The following is an 8,039-nucleotide window of genomic DNA, read 5'->3' on the forward strand; positions in this document are numbered from 1 at the left end:
GTCAGAATTCATGGTCCCCAGAGACTCAGTTTAGGGACGAAAAACCATTAATGATAATAAGTTGACAGTCTGGTCAGCTTGTAGTTCTGAAAAAAACTAGAATCGGGCCATTCGGTTTTTGAAACTGATTGTAGGGTAAAGATTGTTAACAGTGGTCGTTACTTCTACTAAGTGAAGAATAAAATTCCAGCTTTATGAAGATCATACTGCACAATCATACTGCTGATATTTATGTCCACCAAGATGGAGTTACCCCACACATGTCAGGACAGGCTTTTAATGGTTACAGAAAACATTCGGTCATAAACTGATTTCGTTCAGAACGGACTGTGTTTGGTCAACACACTCCTTGATGTAATCCAAATTGATTTTTATGGATGTACAGTACCGATCAGATTTACAACTGCATCCGTCTATTATATCATTTCTCATTTCTTTCCATTTTTGAACGTTTTTCGTAGTAAATTGCGATATATGATAAATTGAACATACTTTAATTACCTTATAAAAGCATTTGAAACCGTTTCTAGCCCTTCTAAAATTAAGACAAATACAACGTAATAATTTGTATTTTGACGGTCACAGAAAACAAAGACACCGTGTTTCATCGCTACCTGATTCAAGGTCACCAATAGTGCCTAAAAGAAAGAGTCACCTAGATTTACATCATATCTTTATTTCCATCAAATTTTGCCGTTAATAAAATCTATCTTCAGTGGAAATTAACAAAAGCAGAAGACGATAATAATCAAACATTTAAACAATGCGTCTTTGAGTACACCTGCACCGATCTATGTCCTCAAACTCGACCAAATACCTCTTTGCTAACACAGAAATGTCAAATACATGTCATGTTTTACGATGTAATTTCCACGTGCTAGTTTTCAAGAGCCGCGTTCTTAAGAAAAACTTAATTTCAGTGTAATCAATACCCCAGAATGCGGAGTTGCTCTTTAAAGGGAAAAACATAAGATTATATGGATAAATAAGCACATAGGTTAGATTTTTTACAAATCTTAAACTAAAACGCATTATTTAGCGATGAACAAAATAGTACCTGCTCAAAATACAAAGAAGTTATTAAATATTCTATCAAAATTATATCAAATATTTTGATAATTTAGTTACCGGTAATGAGTACTGGCCCGGGGCAAGGCCATAACAGTTGGAAATGCCCACTTTTGTTCTCTGTCTTACTTTTCCAATATATATTTCTTTTGTAAAAGTAAGACTGAGGTCAAAAAATGTAATCTAATCTACATGTGACATGTATGTATCCGGGGTCTGGTTTAAGTATTTTGAGCCAAAACGTTCAAACTGAATCTGGGCATCAACGAATGCAAAACGCCCTAGCATTGCAAAAAGATTCAAAACCTTGAAGAATGTTTTATATGATATATCCTTTGACAATAAAGGCCCTCTAATGCTAATTCCTGTGTCAAAGTGCAACCAAGACACAGGTAAATTAAATAAAAATGTTGTTATTAAATTAAGAAATATTACGAAAGTCGTCGCTCCAAGACTGGTATTTATCTCCGACTTTTCCATGACAATGAACATCAAGCAAAGCACGCATTATGACCGAATATTTTGGGCCGGAAAATGTTACTGCATACCACAACCCTCAACCCTTGTTTTCTCAAAAGTTAGGCCCGTGCGACTCCCAGAAATTAATTCCACCTATCTGTAAAAAGGATACAAATCATGCCCTTTGGTCTGCAATCAATTAGTGTAAGATGTATGTCCCAATAAATACGAGAAATGTTTCTAAAGGCTATTTGATTGTTTAACAAGTGAATCTAGCAATTTAATAATGTTGATGAAAACAGCCAAGTGTCATTATTTTTGGAACATTCATTGTATGTATGTTATTTAAAGGAAAATTTATGTTTTTTCTATTAACTGTATTTTAACAAATTATTTTAATTATCTTTGTACAAATCATTACATGTATGTATTATAAGACCTCACTATTAATTGTAGTAGACCTAAGTCAAACATTACAATACCTTCTTATAAAATGAATACAAAATACTCTTATAAATTGATGTTTTAGTTATTCATTTTTATCCAAAAACTGCAATTTTTCGCTTATTTGACATATGTACGGTTAATGTATCATTATATCTTTCATAATCAAATAATTTTCTGTTAATTTGAGTGACTTTTTCCAGGTGTGTATTCCACCTTAAAAATTCTAATTTAGAACTTACAAAATATCGTCTCTAGGTTGAGATGAAAAAAGTCATGTTAGAGAATTTATGCAATTAAATCTGATAATTGACGAGTACCTTCACGTTTTTGAATATCTTTCTTGCCGAAGTATAGAACAAACAAACACAATTGCAATATTGCAATATTCTGTTAGACAAATGTTTTAGTATTTATGCTGGATAACTTCTGATTCGATTTCGATTGTACTAATTGCATCAAACATTAAAAGATGAGACAAGAATGTTCTCTAAAATTCTCTGGATTTTTTTAACAATTATCCTTTTATTACTATCAGTAAATTTACAGCAAAGTGTTGAAAAATGTTCGTTAATTCATATCTTTAACATTCTAAAGGTTAAACTAAAGAATGTGCGCATTTTCTTTTTACAATCATCTCTTCAATTTCGATAAAGTCACTCTATGTATAAATAATTACCTAAACTGACCTAACTAAATACATGTAGCCAAACTGCTGATCAATGTCTATTCGTAAATGGGAAACGTGATCAGAGAACTTACAAAACGGCAAGCCACAAGGAAGTAAATATAGTCAGCATAATTTCAAAAACAAGAACAATTCTTCTTTTCATGAGTTTAAAAATAGATTTTAAACAAACCTACCCGTGAATTCAATAATCTATCTCTTTATTTCAATTACTGCTGTCTATTGAACGTAGATATTCATGCAGCCGACCGCACAGGGATTAGTACAGGTCACGATTGTGTTTTTATTATTTAGTTTAAAGACATGGGTCCTTGTCTTTGCACTTGAAGAGGTTATTTAATTATATAAAAGATATTGTGTCTATTGTGATATTTGTCCTTATGCACTGGAAGAATCCCCTACTGGGCATGAAAAAGTCAGGTTTCAATGTCGAACTTCCGATTAGCATTTAGAGATACCATTGCAAAAACTGCAGTTTTGATATATCTTTAAAACATGTGCGTTATAAACAGAAAAGGAAGAAAAAAAAACTTACTAAAATGCAAATTCGCAAATAGGATATTTCACAGGAAATAATGAGCAAAGAAATTTTTGCTATTTATAATATTGTCATTTTTTTGGTTTCTAAAAAGTACCGCTTGTTTTTGTTTGACAATGATAAACAATTCTAAAGATATTTGAAAAATGTTGCATGAAATGTAACTACATAATGCAATAGCAAATAATATGGAACACCTTTCTGAACAAAAACATTTTTAGAATATATTTTATTGTTTTACGAAAGTAAAAAACAAATAATTGGACACAGTAAGTGAGCTTAATTGATATATTGAGTTTTAAAGACCTGCAGCTAATTATAAAGATAAGTCTTAGGAATATTTAATATTCAATGGTTATTAAATTTTTGTTTGCATTTTCTCTGAAGTCCTCAATAAGCGCACATTATAAATTTAATGATGCAGCGTGAAATTGGTGAATCTTTTTTGTCTGTTGGTGTACTTAAATATTTTCTTACAAAGGCATGTTTCTGCCATGACGTAGCCCCATAGTGTAATAATAGTGCAATGTATATACCTACAAATAACGTCAGAGAAACCTAGTCTTTAAATTGCAATCCATAGTTATCTCGCTTTAACTTGATTAATTAAATTAAATATCGATTAATTTTGTTTTTAAATACAAAAAACTTACAAGCATGTGTACTTGTTTTCTATTAAAATTTAATGAGTCGTTAAAATTTAATGTATAACACTTGTAAAAACACTTATATGACAAAAATAGTTACGCTTATAGCAGTTTCAATCAGAAGAATATTAATATGGCGATTAGATGCTGGTGGTAATTAAACAAATCTAGTCGAAAATTAGTTCACAATATTTATTTTATTTTCATGGATCATGTTTTTTTTAAACAAAATAGCCTGTCACTGACATAACTCAATAAATTATGTTTATTAAGTATGTATTGAATGTATTTTTCTGCAACATTCCCCATGACAAATTAAAATCTAGGCTTTTTGATATTATCGACAGTTGTTTCTGCAATAAAAATGGACGTCGTAAAAATGCTTACCTTGCATTGGAAATCTATAAAAATAATTTTGTTCAAACCCATTCTGATTGCACACAAAAGTACTCTGAAGTTGACATTAAAAATATGCTCGATTTTCTGAAAGACTACAAAGCTTTATGATAAACGCAATTTCTATAATTTTTCTATAGTCAACTTTCCTTACTTATGTAGCAATATATCTTCATCACCTGCATATGGCGTTTTGTCTCTCAGTTGATTTGATTTGCCAGGGCATGCTCTTCGTATGAACAGTTTCTAAGACAAAGCAAGATACTGACAAACAAATCGATAAAACAGGACAATCAACAGTCTCGTTTGAAGTCATCTTTTCTTAAGTTCTATGGTCGAAACAACAACCTTTTCAGCAAATACAATCTTCCTTTGGGTTGCATGCTGGCTGCCGTTTTTCATACTAATTGTTAGACCATAATAAATCACCTAATTGTCTATGGAATTTTCCGATTTTTTTCCCGATTACGTCAAAGAGTACACGGCGGGTGTGACCGGTCAGCAGAGGATGCTCACTCCTCCTAGGCACCTGATCCTACCTCTCCGTGTTGCTCTGCTTTGAATTTGCATTTCGTTTTATGGATTTTTGAGATGGTTCACAGTTTGTTATTGTCATTTTTTCATTTCACAATGAATCTTAAACTATACAATGTCTTATTCGCAGCCAATCCAGATTTCAAATTTCTCATAAAAAATAAATAAAACTCTTATGAAATATACAAGAACATAGATACTTTTAAAGCTGCTTGTTCCGATTTTATATCAATTTAAATGCATGCTTTTAAACGATGGCTATGCTTAGTAAATGTATAATAATAGACATTACAGTAGTTTTTCCAGTCAATTATGCCAAATTTCAATGGAAAAAAATAGGTACAAAATTTGCTAACAAAACAAACGACTTAAAAGGGTACCACGTTATTTCGCCTCATGGTAAAGTTCACCCCTGACGACGAGACAGGCATGGTTGTATCACGACGTTGACATCATGATCGCTTAAAATAAAGTTCGAAATGACAAACTACAAAAAAATATGTGTACGTTTTGTTTGCTAATATTTTTGAAGTCTGCTTTCTTTACAATCAATGCATAGCATGCGGGTTGAATAACCCCAATCATGCAGGGGACGAAACCAAGCGGTTTCCTTTTCTAAACATTCCCGTGATGCATTTTGGTTTGTTTTTTCGTTTGCCCGAAAAGAAATTTTTTTTATTTACTTTGAATATTTCTAACTTTGAAAGGAGACGGATTCTGCTAGTGTAAATAGGAGAAAGTCCATAACTTTCTAAGATAAATGATTTGTATGGACAAACTACAAATAAACATGTGTACGTTTTGTTCGCTAATATTTTTGAAGTCTGCTTTCTTTACAATCAATGCATAGCATGCGGGTTGAATAACCCCAATCATGCAGGGGACAAAACCAAGCGGTTTCCTTTTCTAAACATTCCCGTGATGCATTTTGGTTTGTTTTTTCGTTTGCCCAAAAAGAAATTTTTTTTATTTACTTTGAATATTTTTAACTTTGAAAGGAGACTGATTCTGCTAGTGTAAATAGGAGAAATTCCATAACTTTACAAGATTAATAATTTGTATGAAAAAAATTTCGATACTTTGATAACAAAAAAATCGGACCAAGCAGCTTTAAACAACAAGATAATGTTTAAATATGTACTTCTTAATGTACAATAAAGATTTCGCGTAGCATTCTATATGTAACTTAATGAAATGTCATTCATTTAAAACTTAATTACATCCTTTCTTTTAATACTCAAGTCATCTAATCTTGGTGGTGCATATCAGGACCTGACGATTTATTAGTACCCAAATGTAAGTCACTTTTAACTACTTTTGAATTTTGCATTTTTTTCTTTTTTAAATTGTTAAGTTTTATTTCCTCGTCGAGCTGAAGCTTAGGATCAACGAACTATATTAATAAATTCATCGTTTGGTCTTGCAGTGAAAAATAAGGTCATAATAATATATATTTTTTGTTATTTCACACTGTATACATATGATGACAACATTATCAAACATTCGAAATTTATGTAGTATTATGTCTATATTAAACGTAAGTGAAGTTGGCCTCCATCCTGTAATAGCTAATTTTATGAAATTTGTTTTATCCTATTCATTTTATACCATAACATAATTGATAAGTATGCATTTAGTTGTATGTATTGTTGTCAACTCAAAAGGTCACAACGCATGCTATATATTAATACACAAGTCATGTTTTCGATATTGTTTCACTGATTATTCCTGTTTTTTGGGGAGTATCTCTAGCATCAAGGTATATTTCCATTTGATACATTAAGATTTAGAAAAAAACAATATTAAGTATTAAGTTGATGCATCCTAGATTTTAGTGTATTTTCTTTCAAAAGAAGGTTTCTCTGACCTGAATTTTACGCTTTGTCTTCATGCATTGTTAAAAGGACATGAACGCGATTTAAGATGAAAATTTTATTTTTGATTTCTATGTATAAAAAAGTTTATTTTTGTATTTGGAATGATTCACCAAAGTTTCAATGTTAGAAGTCATGTTACAAGCGAGATACAGAGAAAAGAAGTCGGTGTTATTTACTGTAAAGTAAAGAAATTCCATTTCTTTATCAAAATAACTTGTGGAAATAAGATTTCTGAAGACCGATTCAGTGGGTTCATAAATAATTTTATCACAACAAACAACAACATTCGATTGAAACTTATACCAATACAACAAATATGTAAACATTAACAGAACTCGAGCTTTGTTTACAAAAGAAAGAATTCTAACCTCTGTAATTCGCTTGTAACTCGATATTTGACTTTTAAATTTTGTCAATGCATTGAAAACATCTATATTAACAGTTCTAGACATAAAAGTCGAAAAAAATAAATTTTGAAAATTTTGAGCTCAAATCGTGTCCAAGTCCCTTTAAATGTTTTCATGTTTTACAATTTTCAATAGGGCTTCAAGGTAAAATGCTACACAGAAATTTCATTTTATGAATTGATAAAGTATCATTTCTACGAAAGCCGAGAAGGATCATTCGAGATTCGAGATTCGAAATACGGGATGCAAGATTCGAAATTCGAGATTCGAAATTCGAGATTCAATATCTAAATTAACCAATCAAATCAAGGATCTGTAAATATGTATCCTAGCGACATCAAACTATTCTGAATAAAGAGCATCCGTACAAGCTCTTATATACAAATAAATGCTACGTTCACTTCTCCCTACCTAACTAAATTATTATTTGTATTTACTTTTTCACAGAATATCTAGGTAGACTAGATATAATGCAGTGTGCTTCGCGGATCTAAGTGATTTTGTTTGCCCTGGTGCTTTACCACCTGATGCGTTTGAACCCTGGAGTATTTCACCACCAGTAATAGTTTAAACCCCGAGTTTATTCACCCCTTTTGTGTAAAAATGCGGTTATGGTAGAGAACTTCATAAGCGTAGCTAATTTTTTCTGTAGGGGGCTCCAAGGCCAATTTTAAATAATTTTACTATGTAAATTTAATAAGCTCTAATTTTCCCGAGGAGGGGGTCCAGATCCCCTGACCCCCTCCTTTCTAGATCCGCGCATGAAGATTAGTACATGTACCTAAATAATCTAAATATAAATAATCAGTCCGGTTTCACCAATAAATATAAGCATTACTTATCTTTTTTATGAATGCATACAATCATACACTAGTACTATGATTATAAACAAATCATTGAAATATTATCAGATCATATGGAATTACGGTATTAATTAAATAAATGCAATTTTTTTCCTTTTCCTCAGTAAACAGCTTATTT

Source organism: Crassostrea angulata, chromosome 5, assembly GCF_025612915.1.
Source record: "Crassostrea angulata isolate pt1a10 chromosome 5, ASM2561291v2, whole genome shotgun sequence".
NCBI lineage: Eukaryota > Metazoa > Mollusca > Bivalvia > Ostreida > Ostreidae > Magallana > Magallana angulata.